The sequence below is a fragment of the Cupressus sempervirens genome, chromosome 9 (assembly GCF_028749045.1).
Source record: "Cupressus sempervirens isolate cs-2001-9-10 chromosome 9, ASM2874904v1, whole genome shotgun sequence".
Classification (NCBI taxonomy): domain Eukaryota; kingdom Viridiplantae; phylum Streptophyta; class Pinopsida; order Cupressales; family Cupressaceae; genus Cupressus; species Cupressus sempervirens.
The window spans coordinates 229,699,732-229,725,937 of record NC_143126.1 but is presented as its reverse complement, the minus strand read 5'-3'; the positions used below and the strand labels follow the sequence as shown (position 1 = coordinate 229,725,937).

Genomic DNA, 26,206 nt, shown 5'->3' with positions numbered 1-26,206 from the left:
CGTGGTTAAACCCACTATGGTTACAACCCCATTTGAAAACCCTTCAACAAGTTTTGTGCCTTATGAATCATTAATTAGAAATCCCCTTAAGCCCATCAAGTGATGAGGAGGAGATATTTTCCACACCAAGTCAAATTGTGATATTGCTATCAGGATTTAACTTTGTAGTTTTTGAGTCAAACTCATTGACCCATATATCATGAGTGGTGATTCACACATGAATACATAATTCATGAGAAGAAATGTAGCACTTAGCACTCATTGGATCTAAATGATGCTTACAGAGGTGAAGCATTGGGACTTCTGGGGAGGTCACCGATTCTAGTACTAGTCTAGCTTGAGTGCACTTAACTACAAAATGTCCTCCTTAGTTAGACACACTCTACTTACAAATCCATTTGAAAACCATTCACGAAGTGTTTTAATTTATGAACCATTCATTAGAAAGCCCCTTAAGCTCATCAAGTGATAAGTAGTAGATATTTTCCACACAAAGTCAAATTGTGATATTGCTATCATTTAACTATGTAGTTTTTGATTCAAACTCATTGACCCATATATCATGAGCAATTATTCAAACATGAAATTATCTCTCCTAAGAACAAATGGAAGACTGAGAACTCAATGGATTGAGGTGATGCTCGTAGAGATGAAGCATCAGGACTTCCTGGGAGGTAACCCATCCTAGTACTACTCTAGCTCAAGTGTGCTTAACTATAGATACTCCATATATTTTTCTTCTATCTTTCTGTGACATGTGTTTGGATGTAAGTGATTCTTGGGAGTTGTGGGGTTGAACTTTCATCAACTTCAACATAGTATTAGAGCACCAAATCTTAATGCCCTTGTTCTATTCTTCAAAGATTTGACATCTTTTTTTAGATCTATCTCTTTCAAAGAATTTTGGAATGGATCTATGGGGACCTTTTTTTGGAGCACTTTGAGCTCAAATGGACATCATCATTGAATTTAGAGTGCTTGAAAACCCCCATTTCCATATAAAATATGTCTAGTTTGAATGTTCTTAGATTATAGGGAAATTTTTTGTCATCACCAGGCCATATTGACTTGGGCACACATCCTAAGGTGGAGATATTTTTTGGTTAAAATTTTTTATTGCAATTTTCATTTATTGCAAATTTCATTTATTGCAAAAATGCATGCAGAAGTGTTTGGAAGGGCATGATTTTGGTGTGTATTAGTGGCTCTCTTTATTAAGCCCATGGTCATTGGTGAAGGAGTTTTTTAGGAGGCATTTTTCATTACATTGAAGGTACTGCAGGTACCTAGACATGTAGTCTTGTAGGCCCCATTACCCCATCGATGATGACTTCATCACATAGTTCACACCATAAAATTTGATTAGCCTATTTTGGATGGGCATTTTTTGGAGATCAAGAGGCCTCTTCAATATCTACACTCACCTAGACTCCTAGCTTCTAAAGCATCACTCTATTCCTATTAATGTCTCAGGCTCTCTTTTGGAATGTGTGTACTTTCTTGATTGGAGGAGAAGACCCTTTTGTGGGTGAAAATATTTGGAAAGAAGAAATTTGTAGTGATTTTGGGGTCTTTTCTAATGGTAATTCTAGCCTTTTTTCTTAGGCTTCACATGTTTCTAGGTGGATTTAGCATGGGGAGTTTTTAAAGGCAATTTTCCCCTTTTTGGTAGGTTGCCATGCCAATTTTTTTTCTTGGACAATGCATGCATGTGACTGCAAGTCACTCTATACTTCATGATCTAGTTTTTGACTTTGTCTTGGTGATGGAGTTTTAATTAAGCCCCATTCAAGCCTCTGTACTCCATCTTTATCGCTTGGATAAAAGACTATGTTTTGACTTGATGGGAATGGTTTTAATGAGGAGATGATCTCCACAATTAGTGTTTACCTATAAGTGGACCATCTTTAGGTCCCATCTTTGAGTTTCAACCTCTCTACTACCACTTATTCACTGGCATTGGAGCTCCTATTGTAGTGGCTAGTCCCAAGAAATGACTCAGTAATGAAGTTGCTATTATGTTATTCTCTAATATCACCAATTTGATTCAAGAAAACAATGTGACTTGATGTTTTATTGGTGGCTTTGGTGGTTTGAGAAGTTTCCAGTGGTATTTTGATTTCTCTAAGTCATGTCCATCAACAATAAGAGTTTGTAGATTGACTTGGATGTGCTTTTTTAGAATTTTTCTTGCCATTGATTGGAGCTACTCCTTCCTAGCATGTGTTTCTTTTTCCAAGTGTGGGGCCATCCTTGGCCATGTGGACATATGTTAAGCCACATATTTTTATCATAAGGGTTGCTTGAGATATTTATTTTCTCATCGGTGGTATTCACATGGTAGTTTACTTTTTTCAAGTATTCTAGCAATGATTGTGGTATTCAATTTTTTACGCACATGCTTATTAGTTGTCCACGAGAATTTAATTTTTTGACACCGGCCCTTTACCCGATACGTAGTTCTAATGATCAGATCTTTTTTCTGGTAGGGGTAAGCTTTTTGGAATTCTTTTGCCTCAAGAGTCATTTGACTCTCAAATTTGGGCTCATCACTTGCTGACATCAATGCCATGTTAGCACTCACGTCACCCCTTCAAGCTCTATTTGGACCCACCTTCACTTTTTTGCTCATTTCTTAGGCATACAGACTCCATTTTCTTCAATTGAGATATCACTAGAAAGTTGGTTCTAAGCCTGTCATAGGGTACATGTATTTTTCATTTTTGATGTTTTTTATGGCTTTTTATTTTGTTAAAGTTAGGGGTACAGTTTTGCACTTCTAGAGACATATCTTGAGCATTTGATCTATGATTTGGGAATTTTTTACATCATTTGAAAGGGCTTTCCAAGTTCTTTGCAGTGATGTTAGTTGTTTTTCCCGATTCTACTCTAGGTACATTTAATTATGTCTATTGCATTTTTTCATTCTAGTGGATATCTTGGTTATTTCAGGTTTGGGGATTGCTTTTCTTGCTTCAGATGATTTGTCATAAGTTGTACTATATGTTGTATCAACCTCTATTTATACATCATTTGTATGCATTCTTGCAAACACACTAGGGTAAAGTGCCATATTCTATTTGTATTTAAAAGTTCCATTTATTTTGCCTTGTTTTGCCTTCTAATTTGAGCAACTTGTCATCTGAGGACACTTGTACAGATTATTGTATTCTTGGGATTCACTATATCTTGTGTCTTATTCTGCACTACTTTGATTAAAGTTCCATGGGGGGTTGATGTTTTGTCTTTATTTGCCATCTTCCTTTGTCCAATAAGTTTACCTTCTATGACATTAGCTTCATAATGTGTCTGAGATTGATCACCTCTGTACACAAATATATATTCTTTTATGCATCTTTATCAAGGTTCTTTGACATGCAATTCTTTTGGCCCCCATTTCTGGTTGCCTGTCACCTCACCCTTGTCTGCATTAGCGGGGGGGGGGGGGATGGGGTCTTTTTTTGTTTCTCACGCTTCCTTGGTTTGATTGACTGAGCTATGTATTCAGTTTTTAGTCCTATGTACTAGGCAGATGCAATGCCTAGATACCTATGCATTTTGGTGAGATGGATCATTTACCATATAGACACTCTTCTTTTCATTCCTACTTTGGATGGATCCTCTCATGTTTAATTGATCAACTCTTCAGGATTTGGTATTTCATGCCATCTGTATCTTTGAGTTTAGTTGTTTTCCTTTGTGTGCCTCCTGATTCGATGCAAATTATAGTCTTCTCTAACTCATTGGGTTCTATTTTAGTGGAGGTTCATCATATCAGTAGTTACTTTTGATAGATCTTTGCAACTTCTACATGCTTCACTGGTGTTCTTCATGATCATCTTTTGTTCCTATCTTCTGGGACATTCCCTAGTTTTGAGGCTACTTCAGTCCTTCACTAGTTTCTTTCAGTATTTTTCCATCTCTTTTTGGAGTAGGGTTTTTCCCATGTGATTTTCTGTATTTCTCCTCTTTGTAGAGATTTGGTTGTTCTTGGGTACCTCATCAGGGTTTGTTTCCTAGGATGCAAATTTACTTTTAGTGGTAGTTTCTAGGTTTTTAGCTACACCTTAAGTTTATCTTAAGGGGTGATGTTAGAGTAATAAAGTATTTACTTATTAATTAAATCATATTAATCTAATTATTAAGTCACTTATTAACCCTATTTCAACTAAGCTAAACTTTGGGTATGCATTAATTAATTCTTTTATTAATTATTATCATGCAACCTAGGTTAGACTCATTTTAGGGTTTCGATCTCGTTTATAAGGATGATCTCCCTTTGTAATAATTGATTGATTTAATTTTGAAAATAAAAATTTCTATGTTCGCTCATCAAGAATATTTCATCTATGGATCTGGAAATTCAAACCTCCATATTTTTTGCTTCTCTATTTCTATGGTAGGTATTTGCATGTAGGTGATTCTTTGGATCTATGGGATTGATCTTTCATCAACTTCAATATTTTATACTTCTATTAGTTTCCTCAAACATGTTATTGGATTGTCCAATATCCAAAAGAGGACCACCCTTAAAAATCACACATCAAAGAAAAAATTAAGCTTAAAAAAAGTAAATCAACTTTATTATTTAACACTTTTTGTCTAGGAATCAAGTCTTAGTATGTGATGTTTAAGCTATCTACCAAAAGAGCTGCTACAATAGAATCTTTTATCTCAAGTACAAACCTTTGTTGACTATTAATTTCCCTTGTATGTAGAAATTTAAAATATAATTATTAAAACATCTTTTGTGTTCTATTCTAACCCAAATCTCAAATGGAACAATAGGTTGGAATAATTAAGCCTTGACCCAAGTATGAATTGGGCAAAAGGAATATAATGTTCCTTGCTCCAAACTCCCTATAGAGATAGCCTAGAATGCACACCCAAGAAAGATTCTACTAATGTTTTTATTTAGTGGCTTTTGAATCGTTAAGGGCTTGTGTAATTGTTGGAATTAGATTTTGGAATCAAAATTTGATATTCTAGACTTGTTATTGTAGAATTCAAAATCAAAATTATGGTTTTTGAAATATGGTTTGGGACTATTTGATTTATCATGAACTCATAATAACACTAGACATTTCCTCCATTTGGTTGCACATTTTGGAATTGGATTTTGCATATTTAAAATAATTATTCATACCATAATTTCTTTTTCACCAATTTTATTATTAGTACAAAACAAACAAAAAAACAAAAAAGATAAATTTGACAAATAATTTCTCGAAAGCCTAAATTGTTTTCCTCAAAATTTAAAAATAAATACCTCTATTAAAAAGAGATAAGATCATACAGAGAAAAATCTATGTGCATTTTTAATAGCCTCCTCCTTAAAAATAATTCTAGGTGTTTCTTCTTTAAAACCCATTTCCGCACCATGTACCAAAATCCCATGCTATTGTCTATACATGAGAAGGAAAAACTATAAATAGAAGAATTGTTTGGGCATCATGTGGAGATACTACAATAAACAAATTTGTCAATAGCATTTCTCGAGTCAATGGTGTTGTTAAAAGGCCTAAATTCACAAGAAAATTTTAGGCTAATAGTAGATTTAATTTTTTGGAGTAATTAGTGTGATGTGCCAGAAGGGGGAACATGAAAGGCACAATGGTTGTAATGAATGACATGATTCTTTTCCTCAAAATTTGAAAACAAATACCTTAGTTGAAAAGTGATAATTTTATGTAGAGCATGAGCTTTATGCATTTCTAATGGCCAATGTAAAACCATGAGCAAGATGGCAAAAAATGTGAGCTGAGGAAAATGTGCGCAATGACAAATTATTTAGTTAAGAAAATGAAAACCAAATAGGTCACATGGGGATAAAAATTTTATTTTTCAATTAATATGTAATGCTTATTTTTGTGAAATTGTAATTAGAATGATAATATCATCAATTGAACCTATTTAGATAGAAAATCAAATTCCAGTTTTAGAAGGTAAATGATTATACCAAATTATAATTTTTCCCAATTCTAATTCAGATGTTACACACCCAAACACTAAATTAGATTTCATTGAGAATTATAAATATTAATTCCTGTTCAAAATAGACCCTAAATTAACAAGTTTTAAATCTCTCAAAAGTCTTCAATCCTATTAAGATTAAGTATGAAATAAAGAAGAGAATTTCATTGATGAAAATAGATACTTCATCTTGCTCAATTAATTTCTTCTTTTAATGAAAAGAAACCTTACTATTACCTATAACCATTTCAATGTTGAGCTTTATCATTTATTAAAAATAATGCATTCACGCCTAAGTGAATTATATAATCTAGTCGATAGGCTATTACTTGGGTGAAGCTTGGTCTAACCTCTCGTCACAGTCAATGGTCTCACCCTAAAATCTTCCCTCACTTGGATAAGGAAGTAATATTTGTGACTACACAAACTTCGTACCACATGGCCAATATGCCCATAACAATTTGGTTAGCACATATAATTTCATTCACGTCACCAATATTATAGTCTTACCCAAACATTTAAAAAACATACTTCTTTATTGAGAAAACACCTAATGTTAAGAACTTAGACAATTTCAATGGATTCTGTGAAGAAGTACAATGTAATTGCTAAAGAGAAGAGTGGAAACTTAGCAACATAGATAGAAGAGAACTTTGAGAAAATGAAAGCTTCTATAACTAAGAAGATAACATAGCAGAAGTAGTAGTGTGGACAATTATGAAGAGTCTCTCAAATGATTTTCTCTTCAAAAACTCCCTACTTAGGACAGCCAAAAGAAGCAGGTTCTCAGTGAAGTGGTAGCAATTGAGAGTTTAAAATAATAACATGTTGATGTTGTTGATTGATGGAGTAATAAACAAGATAAACTAGATACTAAGAGGGAGAGGGGGCGAATCAATATCTTAAACACTTAAAACTTTTCACCAATTCATTTACATCTATTAGTAAACTTGTGCATGTAAAACTTGTAATGTAAATCTATTGTAAGATATAAATCTAATCAATCACATGCATGAAAATAAAACAAATAACACAATATTTGTTACCCAGAAACTCTCCAGGGTGAAGGTAAAATTAGGGTGGGGATGACTCCTACAAATCTTCACTACTACAATAATAGAGTTAACTAGTTAAGGTTACAATGTTTGGCCATAAGATATGATCTACCCTATGAGGAGTTTTCCTTGTTAAAGGCTTAAGAGACTATTAGGTCTTATCTTGCTAAAGGATTTAACACTTACAACTAAGAAAGGACTTTGTTAGGAGATTTCCAAATATTTGTGAAGATCACTCTATTAAGATATTTACCTTGATTCAAGTCTGTTAGAATAGATTTAGTACCTGACTCTCAGTTTTCTCTATAAGATGATTTTGAGTCTTCTTCTTGCTAATTGATGCTCTCCTCTAATCTAATATTACTTGTCTTTCCCTTTCACTTCACTTCTAATGAATAGGTCACTTGCTTTGTTAGATGATAAGTTCACTTCTAATGAATAGATCACTTTCTTTGTTAGATGATAAGAGAACCATTCATTCACTTATGATGTGTTCTCAATGCTTCACTATATAATGCCCCATGTTTGGACATATACTCTTCTCATCTTCCTCTCTTTCCTTTTGATCACATGTCATTGATCTAGGTTAAGATCATCACTATTTAAAGAATTTCATAAAGCATTTTCTAGATGATTCCATATTTTGCCTCTTTATTTTGATCATTTAACACACAAAATAGGGATATTTAATCCACATTGTGTAAATGTTCTATAACGACCTCTATAGGTATTAAATGTTCTGTAAAAACCTCAACAAAATTTAATTGTTTCTTCCAAGTTAGCCTGATAATTATTTTGCCTCAAACTTTTTTCCATTCCTAAATTTTATGTAGCATTGCTCAGTCTTTATTGTTTCCTAATGCTTGACATTGATGTTTCTCAGTTTTTATTACTCTTTTGATGCTCAGAACATACTGTGCTCAGCACACACTATGTAACTCGACACTTGTATGTTTGATACTTTCTCAGTTGCTGATGAGCTCAGCTCGTATAGGAAATGCTCCTTGGCAATAAAGTTACTTGACTCCTATAGAGCTCAGTACATACTTGTTTATGTACATGACTTGGCCTATATAGAGTATCTCAGTCACAGTGATGATCGTCTAAGTCTGCCTTGTAAATGACTAAGCAGTTTAAACTAATAGATGACAATGGTTAGAGATACTAGTAGATGTCACAACTATCTCTATTGAAATGTGGAGGAAGTTCATTCAAAGATTTATACTAGTAGATGAAGTGGACACCAAGTACCTTCTTTTCAAATTCAGAGAAATAATTAAGGGGTACACAAAATAGATAAACTTATCATAAACTTATTTAAGGTAAAATTAGTTGAAGAGATTCTACTTTGTTTATGGTAGAAAGTATAGCTTGTATTGGCTAAGACCAAACCTATCTATTTCTATGTTGTTATAGCCATTGTAGCATTATTCTACATATGAATCTATTTAGGAAAGTAGAAGTTTACCAATTTGATTTGGACTTCAAATCTCTCTTCAATTATATATGATACAATTCTAAACTTATGTTGAGTCCTCATTCTCTTTAGTCTACTAATACAGATCAAAATTCTAAGAGCATGTATCAAGATAGTTCAACAATGGATGAAATGTCTCTAGGATTTAAATTATATTAGTTGGCTTTACCATCAGATAATTTAAAACAACTTCTTCTACATGACAACCTCAAGAAAATGTCCATAATCAAATAAAATATGCAAAATAGCCCATGCTTACTATATTCTTGGTTTGCAAATTTGTTATTTCCTTGACCTCTTCATTACAGATTAACAAATTACATTTACATGTTGCTACTCATCTATTGCAATCTTGTTGCTTTTCACATCCATCCGGGATAATAAACATCACCTTTTTATTTTACTTTCTCAAAGTTTGGTATCTTGTGGCATGAAATTTATGTTGTGTTTGAGTAGAAGTCTTAATTCCTATTATTCTTTTGGTAACTTTTCAAGGCGCAAGTAAATTCATTTATTTATAAGTTGACTGTGAGGGAACTAAAAGTAGGAAAATGAGAGATTGGTTTCTCTAGAATGTATTAAACATTGAATGAAATATCCTGAAATGGTTTTTGTTTTGCTTAAAATATTTGATTTTAAACTTAATAATAGATAGAAAGATTGTCAAGATTATAGTTGGAATTTTTGTTTTCATTTATTTCAACATTATCTTACTTTTCATAGAAGATTATTTGTACTACACATTAAGAGCACTGGAGGGCTAATTATTACAAGGAATAAGAAGTATCAAGAGGTCTAATTATTACAAGCAATAAGAAACAATACTTTATTTAGAAAAAATAAGACAAACATGGCACCACAAATTAATTTTCATCTTTTTTTTTCTTCCTAATTTTTAATTATTAAATTGCATTGTCAATCTTTCATGGTAGGTGTCTAGGTACAAGTGGAATGTATATTTTCACAATGTTTGTCATCAATAGTTTTTGTATCTACAGATCACCGACTCTCTATACTATCATTTATTTTGCTATGATTTTTCAAAATTTTATCCACTTTCTATGTGATCTACTAATATTATGTAGAAATTTTCTCTTTTCTATGGTGTATATATTAGATTCAACTAAACATTATTAGCAATTGATTAAAAAAATAGTTCAAAAAAACCTATTTTCAAACTATTTTGTTACATTGTCATGTTTAGAGCAACTTATAATTAAAATTGGCTAGACCCTTACATTGATTCATGCATGTGCTAGCTTATTAATTTTTCCAGATTAGCAATTACTAGTTACTAGCAACACTAGAGTACATTAAGGAATTTTAGGGGAAACCTAAACCTTTGGATAATGTGGCTATTACAGATGTGTGCTAAAGGGATATAGGGTTGTTGATCATCATAGACTTCAAACTGCCATGTGCTCCTTCAAATCACAATGTTAAAAAAACACACGTAGTCAAATAAAATGGAGGCTTTAAAATATCTAAAATGACTCTAATACCATATAGAAACAAGGGATCTAGGAGAGCTTGAGTCCCTACCTTGTGAAAGGGTAGAATATAATGTATGTCAGGTATGTGAGTTTGACTATGTTGAATCATTGAGCTCCAAAATTAGATCATGAATGCACCAAAATACTTACAGACATTACAATAAAAATTCAAAACTTAAGTTAGTGCCTCTTGTAGAAATAAAAAATTGGTTTGTATGATGATTAAATCATAATTACTAAATAATTAAAAGTATAAAGAGAAGTCATATTATTCATAATATTTTTTTTACTTCAAGTGCTTAGTTTTCCATAACTCCTTTAACTAGCTTTATCATTGGAAAAAGCTTTCCCTACTTATAAGATAAATTGAATGTTAAAACATGTTAAAAATAAGTTCTTAATTATATTGATAATTATAAACAATGTTCTAATCATAAATATTTCAATTATTTTATAATTATAATTGTTCTAACTCTTATTGTATTCCTCAAATATAAAAATGAGTTATGAGTAAGATATTTATATTAAAAAGTAAGCAATATGATAATAGTTAAAATTTAATTTGTAATCAAAACTAAGATATTTATATTTTCTGAATTTATTTTTCAACAACAAATAATAATTAATAATGAATGATTCTACTTAAAAGTGAGAGAAACTGAATTCATTTAATATTGAAATGACCATTTAAAATTTTTTTTATGAAGTAAAAACTAATTTGAGCTTTACCTCATTTTGGTTTATATTATTTTGTAAAGTTTTGAGTTCTACAATGAACTGATTGTTAGGTTTATAGTTCTTCTAAATCAACATGGTTTTGATATTGCCTCTTATGCATTTTGATCAGTTTTCTCTTTTTATAGCTTTAGGTCTTCTAGCTATTTAGAAATGTATTTAATTTTTCACATAACACAAAGCTAGGCTTCTGTGTTCTTTGTGTTGGTGTCTTGGTATTGGGTAGATACTTTGTCTCCAAGTTGCCTTTATAGAAGATGAAGATAATAGATAGTAGGAGTGATAAATCTTTGATTGCAGCAAGTATATTTTCATGCTCAGTTTTCTTGAGTTAACATCTTCTTTATAGAGAAGCCCAATCTAAAAAGCTGAATTAAGAGCTCCTCCTAGTACCTGCTCTAAGCCGTAAACACTACCTATGTCAAAATGTTTATAAACCAACCTATACAAATAGAGCATTGACAAAAAACAACCAGCTTCAGATGAGCCTAATAGGTTGAATGGACAACCCCAACTTCATCATTCATAGAATAAAGCAAAAGAGAATGCATAACCCTTATGTAGTAAAATATGGAAAATTCTAGGAAGTAAAAGTTCTCCCATAATGCAGAGTTATATTTCAAGCAAAATAGAGCATATCCTTGTCCTTGTGATAATAAAATTGGTGGGGGGAAGAAGATGATGCTGAAGAAACAACAAAACAATATCAAGATCTTCCTCCAATAAAGTGCAGTATTTCATGTTATTATTATTATTTTCTTATTATTGATTGCCTTTGGGGTTTTTTTTTATGCATTATTGTGTAGATATGTATGCACTACATTATGATTTTTTCTTATAAAAAATTCAAAGTGGAAAATGAGTATATAATTTTGTGGATACTTATTTTTAAAATTGCGTATGTTATATAGAATAGTAGAATATGATCAAGGACATTTAGATTAGAAATATAATTTATTGTGAAATTTTTTTATACAAGTGTGATTTATTGCAAAATGACAAGATTCAACATAATCAAACATTGAATTTCTAAAGTCTATATTTATTAGATGTCTTCTTTTGTGTCATTTACCATTCAATAGTTAACAAAAAATAGCTCATGAATACCCATACTACTAAACAAAACAAAAAATTAAAAGGTGAATTATATCTAGGGCAACTCACGTTTATCGATTTCTCATTGGGAAGAGGCTTGATGAAAATCATTCAACACTTTACTAAAATATCCAACATATACAAGGTACACATACATGATATATGTGTGTGTGTGTGTGTGTGTGTGTGTGTGTGTGTGTGTGTGTGTGTGTGTGTGTGTGTGTGTGTGTGTGTGCGTGTGTGTAATTCCTTTTAGTAGATTTAGCATTTTCTTCAGTCGGTAACCCAATATAAGATAGAACTATGAAAGACAATGTTATAGTTTCCAAGTTGTTGATTATTCATAAGATCTTTATGAATACAAGATTGTGTTCCATAGTTCTTGATTACCTTTATCACACCTTTTGATATTGATAATTATTATTCCCCCCAGCTTATACAACCACTACTATTAATCATTGGCATTAAAAATTTATTATTATTAATAATTATATATGTTTTGTTGACAACCCAAAAATATATGTTTAGTTAATAAATAAAACATATACATTTGAAATCCCAATAGGAAAAAGTTCAATTCAGGCTTTAATTCCAAAGAGACTTAGATGAGGAATGGTTCAAAGTAAAAACATACACGTTTGGGGAATAAACTAAACATATTTTTGTTGACAATATAACATAATATTTTATTTTATTTTTGTGTACATATGTATAAATTATGAAAGCGAAAGATAATTTAACACTTCACTACAATCCCTTAACACCCTTACAAGTGTGGGTATACCTACTCAAGTTTAAAAATCATCCTTAATAGTGGTTGGCTATTATCAAGAAAATTTTATATTAAAATTTTCTATAAGATAAAATTTCAAAACTATTTAGAATCCTTAAAATTAAAAGTACAAAGAAAATTCACTTTTAGACTAAAACCAAACAAAAGTAATAATGTAACTAGCACAATAATGTAAACCACTTACATTTGATAATTTTAAAACCAAAGCTTCTAAATAGAACATTGTACTATTCTCCTTATTTTCATTTCTATATAATGCTTTTTTATTTCAAAGCAAATGAAATTGTTTCATTCAAAACCTTTACTACATACATAGAAATAATACATCAAAATAGAAAGTGTATGCATAGAATAGAATGAGGTACTTTGGGGAAAAATAATTTGTAAAATATTGAAAAGCTAAACATTTTAGGGTTTAGTACAATTGGATAATAACTATTAAACCCATATCATTGGCTACAAATAGAAAACATAAATGATAGGTGGGGAATTTTTAATTGTGGAGAGCATATTTGATGACTAAGGTATCTAAAAATTGGCACATTTTTTTATACATGTTAGATTTGATCATATAAAAAAATTAGAGAACTTGAATAATAGTATAAACACGTTATATTTTGAATTATTAATAAACTAGAGATAAGTAGATATTGTACACATATAATAATTTAAAAACCCAATGCTATAGAAAAATTAATTTTCATCTCTTTAATTAACAACTTAATTTTAATAAAATTAAAATAAAAAATTTGATTATTACATTATTTTTGTTGTGGGACATTATTCTGAATTTTAATTCTACAAGAAGAAGATATATCATGTTCATCATAGAAGAAATAAGGAATAATATAAGATTATTGCCACCATATAAATCCAAAAATAGATGAATGTTATCCTAAAAGTTCCTTTCCTTTTTTCTTAAAATGAAATATGACTCTAAATCTATATTAATTGTTCCTATCCTATTCGACATCACATGTAGTTTTTTATAGTACTGGAAGAAAGACCTAGACTAGATTTTAGTCATAAGTAAGCCTATTGAATACATTGCATATAATAGTTTCATGTTACTACCACCATATGTACATTCAAAATAGATGAATGATATCCTAAAATGTCCTCTCCTTTTGTTCTAACAATGAATACTAATTTGTATTAATATTAATTGTTTAGTTCTATTAGATGAGATAGAATTTTGTCTAATTAGAAGAAAGACTTGAACTACTTTTAAGTCTTTGTCAAGACCATTGAATGCATTGCAAAGAATACATTCATATTATTGTCACCATATATAAATCCAAAACTAGATAAATGTTGGCCTAAAAGCTTGTTTCCTTATTGCCTAACATGAAAAATGATTCTAAATTGATGTTAATTTTTCATATCATATTTAATACACACAATTTTTTTTGTTTAACTAGAAGAAAACATAAATTACTTTCATATTTGATACACAATTTTTTTCCTTATTGCCTAACATGAAAAATGATTCTAAATTGATGTTAATTTTTCATATCATATTTAATACACACAATTTTTTTTGTTTAACTAGAAGAAAACATAAATTACTTTCATATTTGATACACAATTTTTTTGTATAACTAGAAGAAAACATAAATTACTTTCTTGAATAAGACTACTGAATGCATTGGAAAAATAAAAGTCTCATATTATTGACACCATAAGTTAATTTTTCATATCATATTTAATACACATAATTTTTTTGTTTAACTAGAAGAAAACATAAATTACTTTCATATTTGATACACAATTTTTTTTATAACTAGAAGAAAACATAAATTACTTTCTTGTATAAGACTACTGAATGCATTGGAAAAATAAAAGTCTCATATTATTACCACCATAAGTAAGCCTTAAAAACAGATGATTGTAGTCTTAAAACCTCCTTATCTTTTCTCCTAGATTCTGAAGTGATATTCCCATTGGACGTACATAGATTTTCCTCCAAGTGGAGTAAAGACCATAGACGACTTAAAGTCACGAGTCAGGACTACTTTATGTCATGATTCAACCCTATAGAGTGCATTGCGGGTCATTCACGTCTTCGCATCTTTCGGATATATCAAATCCATCTAATATCAAAAGCCAAATCCATGTCTGCAAGTGATCACCATGCAATTGCATTATCACTAACGTGAGAAAGAAAAGTAACATATCTACAATACTTTAAATGCGAAAGTGCTACACCAGGATTTCTACACAGCGAACTCTTTTCTTATTTTAATTTGATGTTACAAAATATAAGAGAGTATGTAATCATGCTCTGCCCAACTCTCGTCTTCTTTCCACTTATTCTCATTGGCATCTATACAGCCACGAAAATGCACTTCCTTACAGCCACAAAAATGCACTTCCTTACGAAGGAGAGGACTAAGAATTTTTTTGTGAAAAGTTAGAAAAAACAATGTAAAGGGAGTGCATTTTCATGGCTGTATAGCCACGAGCATTCTGATCTGCCTACGTATGATTCCCCATTGCGCTTCCCTCTCGCCAGATGGCCAAATATTGGAGGGACCCCAATAATTCTTTGAGCAATTGGGATGACTCTCACCAAAATCCATGCACTTGGAACAGAATTTCTTGTGATAAATTCAACACTATTACGGCTGTTGATCTCACTGGTCACTCCATTTTTGGCAACTTGACTTCTGCTATTTGCGCCCTACCCAATCTCATTGTCTTGACTCTCCACCACCATGCTTTCAGCGGCCCCTTCCCACTTGGCCTCTTGCACTGCTATCATTTGCGCAAGCTCGATTTGTCGCTCAACAAGTTCGCTGGAATTGTTGGCGGTAGTGGTTAGTTATTAACTTTTGTCATTACTAGCAGACAGCCAGCCCACGTCCAGCCCAACTCTATCGTCTAGCACCGTCCACATTAAATCACATAGCAGACACTCTGCCATTCCAGCCACCAGCGTTTTTTAATATATGTAATATAATATGTAGTTTAACATGTGTAAAATATGTTGTGTGTAGAGAGTTCTCATACCCTCTATAAATAGAGGCCTTATGTAATGCATTTGGGCAAGGCAATAAGGCAATAAAATCAGTTATTATCTCTGTGTATTTGTCTCTCTTTGCCTTCAAATTGGTATCAGAGCATGAAGAGCTGGGCCTAGGAGCAAAAGAATTATGTGTTGATATATATAACTACTGTAGTAGTGAATGACGCTTCTAATGTTTTTTGATTGCAGATCATTATCAGCTTCTAAAGTTGGAGACTAGTGGCTGCCAAGATTGAGAGTAGAGAAGATCCCAGTTTAATGTTTGAAGAAGGTATGAGCTGATTTCTTGGAGTGAAGTCTAATGTTAAAAAAAAATTGTTAAAAGGGGAAAATAAGCATTATAATGTTGTTTGTTTAAGCTATATGTCATTGGCTTAGACTTGTTTGGTGGATTTTCTTTGTAAAGCAAAGTTTAAAATTGTAAGGTGCAGTTGTAACTGTGTATTAATATGGCTTCAGGAAGTAGTATAGCTCAACCACAAATTCCAATATTTTTTGGTAAAAATTATGAATTTTGGGCTATAAAAATGAAGACACTATTTTGTTCTCAAGGCATGTGGGATCTTATTGAAAAGTGTTTTATTGAACCACAAGATGAGTCTACATTAACACAAGATGAAAAGGATAAATTACAAGATAACAGGAAAAAAGATGCTAAAGTGTTGTTTCTAATTCAACAATCTTTAGATAAATCAATTTTTCCTAAAGTTTGTGCTGCTAAAAAGTCTAAAATTGCATGGGATATTTTAGAAACAACATATCAAGGGACATCAAAAGTTAAGATTGCTAAATTGCAAACTTTAAGGCGTGATTTTGAAAATTTGTGTATGAAAGATTCAGACTCAGTTGATCAATTTCTAAATCAAGTAATGAATGTGGTTAATCAAATTAGATCATATGGTGATGATTTGACAGATCAAAAAGTTGTTGAAAAGATACTTCGTTGTTTGCCTAGAAAATTTGATGCCATTGTTGTTGCCATTGAAGAATCTAAAGATTTGACAATACTATCTATTGATGAATTGATGGGCTAACTTTTATCTCATGAATCAAGAATGAATAGAAATAACAATTCTTCTTTGGAAAATGCAGTTAGATCGCAGGTATCTTTTGGCAGAGGAAGCGGAAGATCAAACTACAGAGGAAAAGGAAGAGGTAGAAGCATAGATGGACATGGAAGTCCAAATCAAGAAGAGAGAACAAATCAATCCATTCAGAGTTCTAATAGAGGATGTGGCAGAAGTTCATTCCAACACCCATCATCAAGGTTTGATAAATCTTGAATTCAATGTCATTATTGTAAAAGATTTGGTCATATTGCAAGTGAATGTAGAAAGAAACAAGAGGATATTGAAAAGAATGGTGCTAATTACTTAGATGTATCTGATAACAATTCAGGAAGTTTATTTATAACTTGTAATGTTGCTCAAGAAAGCTCTAGTGATATATGGTTCCTAGATAGTGGACGTAGTAACCATATGACTGGAAATAAAGATTTGTTTGCTAGCTTGGATGATTCTGTAAAATCTGAAGTAAAGCTAGGAAATGATACTAAAGTCTCTGTAATGGGAAAAGGTGTTATAAATGTCTTGACAAAAAATGGAGGAAAAAGATATATTCCTGATGTGTATTTTGTGCCTGGATTAAAACACAATCTCATGAGTGTTGGTCAACTAGTACAAAAAGGTTACAAAGTTTCTTTTGATAATGATGTTTGCACAATCTTGGATAGAAATCCTAGTGGCAGGTTAATTGCAAGGGTCAACATGACACAAAATTGAATGTTCCCCCTTCAAATTCATTGCATTCAAGGAGGAAAAGAAGTTAGTTTCAAGACAGTATACTCAGATCAGTCATGGCTATGGCATTTGAGGTATGGTCATCCTCATTTTGATGCTTTAAGCTTATTACAAAAGAAGAATATGGTGAAAGGATTGCCTCAAATATTGAAACCACCAAGTTCATGTGAAAGTTGTATTTTGGCAAAACAACATAGAGAAAGCTTCCTAGTAGGAGGTTCATATAGAGCAAGAGCACCATTGGAATTAGTTCACACTAATATATGTGGACCTATGCAAACCCCATCTTTAGGAGGAAGTATATATTTTCTAACATTTATTGATGATTTTAGTAGGAAGATTTGGATATACTTTCTCGAACAAAAAAGTGAAGCTTTTGAAAAGTTCAAGGATTTCAAAAATTTGGTTGAAAAACAAAGTGGTCACTACATCAAGGTATTGCGATCTGATAGAGGTGGTGAATTCAGTTCTAATGATTTTCTAGAATTTTGCAGATTTCATGGAATTAAGAAGCAGTTTACCACTAGGTACACACCACAACAAAATGGTGTAGCAAAAAGGAAGAATAGAACCATAATGGAAATGGCAAGGAGTATGTTGAAGGCCAAAAATCTATCCAATGAGTTTTGGGTAGAAGCAGTAGCATGTGATGTATACATTTTGAACAGGAGTCCTACAAAGAGTGTTAAGAACACAATTCCATAAGAAGCATGGAATTGTAAGAAACATACAGTATCCCATTTTAGAGTTTTTTAATGTGTTGCTTATTCATTAGTTCCATCTAAATTGAGAAAGAAATTGGATGATAAAAGTGAAAAATGCATCTTTATTGGCTATAGTGAAGAATCAAACACTTATAGATTGTATAATCCTATTTCAAAGAAATTGATCATTAGTAGGGATGTTAAATTTGAAGAAGAAGATTCATGGCATGAAAATGATAACAAACAAGTCACAAGAGGAGCACCAATATTACAAGGCGATGATGAATTAAAGGAACATGGGACTCAATCAACACTCAACACTCCACCAAGGAACTTTGTGCAAGGTGCCTCACCTCCAAGTTCAAATGTAAGTGATAAATTTGATTCAACATTCTCAACACCAGGTTACAAAGGTAAGAAGACAAGAAGCTTAAAAGAAATATATGACCAAGAAGAAGAGAATATAGATATTTACTCAAATTTTGCTTTATTTTCTTGTGATCCACTGTATTTTGATGAAGCAATTAAAGAAGATAAATGGATCAAGGCAATGGATGAAGAAATTGACTCTATTGAAAGAAATAACACATGGGAATTAATGGATTTACCTAAAGGAAAAGAATGTATAGGAGTCAAATGGGTTTACAAAACTAAATTTGATGAAAAAGGTGAAATTGTTAAGCACAAGGCAAGACTAGTTGCTAAAGGTTTTTCACAACAATATGGAGTTGATTATAATGAAACATTTGCTCCAGTTGCTAGACTTGACACAATTCGAACTATTTTAGCAAAAGCAGCACAAAATGATTGGAAAGTGTATCAAATGGATGTAAAATCAGCTTTTTTGAATGGTTTTCTTGATGAAGAGGTATATATTAAACAACCACCTGGTTATGAGGTTAGTGGGCATGAAAACAAAGTATATAAACTAAACAAGGCACTTTATGGTTTGAAACAAGCTCCTAGGGCTTGGTATAAGAGGATTGATTCATACATGATAAGTAATCAATTCAATAGAAGTAACAATGAGCCCACATTATATGTTAAGACTAATAAGGAAGGTCAGATTTTGATTGTATGCTTGTATGTTGATGACTTAATATTCACAGGAAATCTATTAGTAGACATGTTCAAGTCAGAAATGATGAAAGAATTTGAAATGACAGATTTGGGGTTGATGAGATATTTCTTAGGTATTGAAGTTATTCAATGTGACAAAGGTATCTTCATTTTTCAATCAAAGTATATAAAGGATGTTTTAAAGAGATTTAAAATGATGAATTCCAATCCAGTGTCAACTCCAGTTGCAACAGGACCAAAACTTAGCAAGGAAGAAAAGGGCTCAAATGTTGATCCAACTATGTTTAAAAGACTTGTTGGAAGTTTAATGTATATGACAGCTACAAGGCCAGACATCATGTATAGTGTCAGTTTAATCTCAAGGTTCATGGAATCACCACAAAATTCTCATTGGCAAGTTGGAAAAAGGATATTGAGATATATTGCAAGAACAATGGGATATGGAATTCTATATTCCAAAGCTAACAATTTTGGTTTGATTGGTTATACTGACAGTGATTTTGCAGGTAGCATTGATGACAGGAAGAGCACTTCTGGATATATCTTTCACCTTGGATCAGGAGCTGTATCATGGGCATCAAAGAAGCAACCTATAGTGACAATCTCATCAGCTGAAGCAGAATATGTAGCTGCCACTTCCACAGCATGTCAAGCAGTATGGATGCGTCAAATTTTGCTTGATCTTCACCATCATCAGGAGGAACCAACACCAATTCTTTGTGATAATAAATCAGCAATAGCATTATCTAAAAATCATGTATTTCATAATAGGAGCAAACATATTGATACAAGGTATCACTTCATCAGAGAATTGGTCAACAATAGAGAAATCTATCTTGAGTTCTGCAAATCTGAAGATCAATTGGCAGATATATTCACTAAGCCATTACCAAAGAATAACTTTGAATATCTGCGAGAGAAATTGGGTATTACTGATGCAAAATTTGTTAATGACAAAAAATTAAGGGGGAGGGTTGGCGGTAGTGGTTAGTTATTAACTTTTGTCATTACTAGCAAACAGCCAGCCCACGTCCAGCCCAACTCTGCCGTCCAGCACCATCCACATTAAATCACATAGCAGACACTCTGCCGTTCCAGCCACCAGCGTTTTCTAATATATGTAATATTATATGTAGTTTAACATGTGTAAAATATGTTGTGTGTAGAGAGTTCTCATACCCTCTATAAATAGAGGCCTTATGTAATGCATTTGGGCAAGACAGTAAGGCAATAAAATCAGTTATTATCTCTGTGTATTTGTCTCTCTTTGCCTTCAGGAATGCTGCCCGCTCATATTTCCCGATTGAGTGAGTTGAGTCTTGAATTTAGCAAATAACGCTTTCAGTGACACCATTCCTATATCTTTCGGAATGCTGCCGAAGCTAGAAGCTCTCTTCTTGCACGACAATAGTTTGAGCGGAACATTCCCTTTGTTTCTTGGGAATTTGGAGTCCCTAGCGAACTTCACTATTGGGAATAATCAGCTGCGGCCTGGCGTTATACCGAGGGAGCTTGGCAAGTTAAAGCAGCTGCAAGAGTTAGGGCTAGAAAACTGCAGCCTTGTAGGCGGAATTCCACCATTCTTGGGCAATTTAACGCAGCTGAGGTTGTTGGACATTTAGCACAATAATCTCTCGGGCGGCATCCCAACATTCTTGGGCAATCTAACCCAGCTGGAGGAGTTGGATTTCTCGTCCAATCATCTCCGAGGCGAGATTCCGGGTAACATTGACCAACTGAGGAGCTTATCCAGTTTAAATTTTTGTGACAATCAGCTTAACGGCACAATTCCTCAAGCAATTACCAATCTCACAAATCTGAATCTTCTTCAACTGTGCTCCAATCGGCTTACTGGGACGATACCTGCTCAGCTCGGAGAGCTACGTTACTTGAATAACTTGATGCTCTACGACAACAAATTCAATGGCTGGTTACCTCAGAATTTGGGTACGTACTCAAATCTAATTGTAGCTGATCTGTCGAGAAGCAGACTGGAAGGCCCTCTGCCAACAAATCTGTGCATGGGAGGAGTGCTGTATGGATTCGAAATCAGTTCAAACAATTTCAACGGTTCTCTGCCTTCTACTTTTAAAGACTGCAAGTCTCTGCGCTTTCTCTACATTGAGAACAACCAGCTGAGCGGTGAGATTCCTCCGGGGCTATGGGGTGCTGTTAATCTCCAGGGATTGTTGTTAAACAACAATAAGTTCCGAGCCAAGATTTCACCTGCAATTGGCCAAGCGAAGGAGCTGAGTCGATTGAAGATAAGCAACAATCTGTTCGAGGGAAGAATTCCTGCGCAAGTCGGACAGCTGAAAGGTCTTCTGGTATTTGAGGTTGGCAACAATCGCTTGTCAGGCCCCATTCCCCGCGAGCTCGGGAGCTTGGATTTGGTAAATATTCTTACGCTTGACCATAACTTTTTGTCAGATGAGATTCCAAAGGAAATAATGTATCATAAGAATCTCAGTGAGCTCAATTTGGGTCACAATAGACTTACTGGGGAAATCCCTGCATTGTTTCTGAGTGACATGACTAGTCTTGATTTGTCAAACAATTTTCTTTCTGGAGGGGTTCCTCCCGAATTGGGACTATCGAATATTTACGTTTTCAATGTTTCCAACAATCACTTGTCTGGACGCATTCCCGATGGCTTAGACAATCTGGCTTACAAGGACAGCTTTGTGGGCAACCCGAGGCTATGCGGAGGTCGGAATTTGATGCTTTCTTCGTCTTCCTCTGATCAGCACTATCTCCCGCCTCGCAGTTTGGCTACTCTTCTATCGATCTGTTTAGTTGTGGTCCTCATTGCCGTGTGTTCCGTTCCTTGTATTACAAGAACCCAAAAAGCATGCCATTGTGGAAAGTAACTCCATTCCACTCGAGATCAGTGAGCGAGAGATACATCTTTCCGAATTTGAAGGAGACTAACGTGATTGGATCCGGAAGTGCTGGAAAAGTTTACAAGGTCCATCTGCAGAACGGAGAAGCTGTGGCCGTTAAGAAGGTCCGTAACATCAGCAGATCAGTTGGAAGTTTGAAGAGAAAAAGTGACGAAAAGGAAGTAAAATGGGGGAAGTGGAGGTGAATACCTTGGGGCACATCCGGCACAAGAACATCTTGAAGCTTCTCTGTTGCATTTCGAGTGAAGAAGAAGATTTCAAGCTGTTGGTATATGAGTTCATGCCAAATGGCAGCTTGTTCTACCGTCTGCACCGGCAAGGCGCAGGACAAGGAAGGGCAGGGGAATGGCGGATAAGATATCAAATTGCTCTTGGCGCAGCTAGGGGACTGAGTTATATGCATCATGATTGCCGCCTACCAATATTGCACAGTGATGTGAAATCTAGCAACATCTTGCTGGACGCGGATTTCGATGCCAAAATTGCAGATTTTGGCGTCTCGAGAGTGCTTGACACCTTGGGGAAAGCTCATTTGGTGTCTGACTATGTGGGTTCGCACGGATATATAGCCCCAGGTACGAAGCTCTCTCTCCTCAAATTCCAATATTTATATTTTTCTCTTGGCTTGCACAAGTTATCTCATATTTTCTTCGCTCGTATGAAAATGTGATGTTTAGAATATGCGGAGAGGCTAAAAGTGAACGAGAAGAGCGATGTATATAGCTTCGGAGCGGTGTTATTAGAGCTAGTCACCGGTATGAAAGCTACGGGTGAGGCGGAATATGGAGAGGACGGAGACATTGTTGATTGGGTCTGTAACACAATACGGATGGGCGGGGAGAAAATGGAAGTGCTGGATGAACGAACGGTAGAAGATAATTGCATAGAACAAATGTTACAAGAATTACATATGGGTTTGGTTTGTACCAACAGAGTGCCAAATCAGAGGCCTTCCATGAGAGAGGTGTTGGAAAGGTTAGAGGCATGCGGCGGCCACAGCCGCAAGGAGACAGTCCTGGGACTCGAAAGAATATCAAGTTTGTTTGCTTTCCAGATCAACAGAGCTAGGAAATTCTGAGAACGAAATTGTTTGCTTTCCAGATCAACAGAGCTAGGAAATTCTGTTAGCTTTCCCCGTCCAATCTATCCATGTCTGTTTTGTTGTATGAATAACAAAACAAGCGTCTTTAGTAGCCTCGCAAGATACGAATATGACTTTCTCGCCTGCTTTCCTATTCTCTAGACAGTCAACTGAATGTCTTCTAAAAGTCTGCGAGACTCTCCCTTCTTGTACTCAATTTTCTTTCAGTATTGTCTATCGATAAGAAAAAATGTTTTTTTATTTTAAATGAAGCAAAAAATAAACAAATTTAAATAATATAATGTAAGTATATATTAACGTTTCAATACTTTGGCTTAGTTCTTATGTTTCAACTTTGAGTTCACATGTTTTAGTGGTATGATGATAGACTGTTAGTCAAAATTGTAAAATGACTCGACTTATGGTGAAATTATTTTGTCCTAGACTTATTGATTGATGATTTGATGTTCGTTATCTTACATACTAGACTAATTACACATATCTTATGTTTAACACTTATTACTAATGATCACATCGTTTGTACAAAGTCCTCATGGTTGCAACATAATTTATTAAGCACGGGCAGTGGTTATATGAGCAGATTATGATGATGTTTCATGCATGTTTAATAATTATTAATATGCACATATGATGTATTTTGTTTGTTATGGATTATGGTGTTTCTAAGTTACTAACTAATTGCCATGTTGTTTGGTGTCTAAGTTTTGTTGGGGAGAATGTGAAAGTGTAGTTGGGATAGAGGAGGCTAGTTCCTTTGTACACTAGTTCCTTTGTTACATTGATCATTATTTATACATTGTGTCTCATACCTTAATCTTTAATTCACTATGTGGGTGATTTTAACTAAAGTTGATTGGAAGAATTATTCTATAGTCAAGTAACTTACTAAAAACAAGTTTTACTAACCAAAAGTTAATGTACATAAGAAGTGTATATATAATCCATCAAATATGTGAATAAAAGAATGAATAACAATGAGTAATGTGAGATTTTTTAATTTGATATTAAGAAGAAAATAGTGAAATGTAGTAAAAAGGAGAAGATATGTTTTACCAGAACAAGGACCGCTTAGGTTGAGGGAGAGTGAATACTAAATATATGTAACCACTTCTAAAAATGGGGTCCACTTATCCTAAATTTTTGGTAAAATAAAATAAAGTAGAGGAACTAATTATTCTGAATGGGTAGGAAAGCAAGAAGATGGAAAAGGTTCTTATGAACTATACTATCTAAAGGATCTTAAAATATACAATCTACAACCTATCATAAATCAGATCCCCCCCTCCTAACTTACACTATTGGTCATGTATCCTTATTGACGTAGAATGAGAAATAGAGAAATAACTATGTGTTTAAGATGAAACATGGTATGTTTGATACTAAAGTTTATGGAATACATATACTTATAGAATCTAAAACATATGAAAATAATAGAGAAATGAAAAAAATAGAGCACTACAAGAAATTTACACAAACACAATTGTTTCTATTGCTCTTCCATGCTGATATTTTACATATTGCAGGTTGCTCTGCTTTCAATTTTAAAGAGCTTATCAAAAGAATCAAATTCTTTTTACAGAGCTTATAGATCATATGCATCCCACTATAAAAAGTTGAACTCATTGTTAAAACACTACAAAACAACATGCATTTTATGATTTATATTTAAACTTTGAGTTCCACTTGACTGTTCTACAAGAGAAAAGTTGTTTGTCTAAATATTAAAATTGATGCAAGTTGAAGTTCCATGGAAAGTCTTTGGTGGTGAGAATGATGCGGATCAACATCAGTTTCACAACACCACCCCTCCCCTTCCTTGATGCTAAGACTCATAATACAATGTCAAAGTACATAAACTTTATTCATGCAATTTATAGTTCAACTTTTCAACACTAAAGTCTCATAAACTCATATATCACTTCCAAGGTAATTTTTAGTGGCCAATATTTGCCAATTGACTAATTTTACGAAAATTTTTGGTAGTAATTTGGCTAATAATTTAAGATTTAACAAAACGTAAATTGGCATATATTTACAATTTTTTTTTTCTAAAACAATGAAAATCACTCAATGATTTATTTTATTAGAAATTTAAACTCAAAGATTCACCCCAATATTTGATACATGATTAGATTTGATTCCCATCAATATTATTTATCATTGAAGAAAATAAAATTAATTCACTGATAATTATCATAATTATTAGTTATTCTAGGGATATATCATAGATATTTAATTTTCACTATTAATTTAAATATTATGTAATGATCCTTATAATATTCCAAGAGGTAAAAAATGTTCACTTTTGATTTGTAATGTTCCATGGTGATTAATGAACTTCCTATTGTTATAGAGATTCACCAATATTTTCTACACAAAAATTATGATTCATAAATAATCAACAATATATTTATAATATTTAACATAATTTTTTTTGAGAGATTCGCACATAGAAATAATTTTGGTAAATTCAAAATAATGAATGATTAACCAATATTTTATATCTTTTTCCAAAGATGGGTTTCTTAAAGTTTACATTGGGTCACTCACTTTTAATAGAAGTCAACCAACTTTTTATTTATTTCTCTCTTTCATTAGAGATCACAAGGCTCAATATTCCTTTCCTTTCTCTAATATAGGGAAGAGTCATGAGACTTCCATGTGTCGATCACAACAAGTATTCATCAACTACTTCACCCAAACATTGGAACCTTGATTTTCCATTGTCACTTTTGACATGTGAACATTGAGGTTTGTACAACCTTTTGAACATCTTTGTGACCTTCTACCAATTGGATCCATCGATCCATCCATTATCAATCTACATACAACTCTTTCTAGATTGTCCATCATAATCTCTAGTCCAACACGATTTTTTACTATGACTCTTCAACCCACAAATGCTACAAGGGTGAAGATCCCAACATTTATCTTCTTTATATCATTCCCTTCTACAAAGGGAATATGAA

The 26,206-nt window shown here is 33.0% G+C and overlaps 1 pseudogene; it reads left to right on the top strand.

Annotated features, from left to right (window-relative positions):
• Window positions 1-14,980: 14,980 nt before the first annotated feature.
• LOC149538340 (uncharacterized) lies at window positions 14,981-23,345 on the top strand (annotated as a pseudogene).
• The last annotated feature ends 2,861 nt before the right edge of the window (window positions 23,346-26,206 follow it).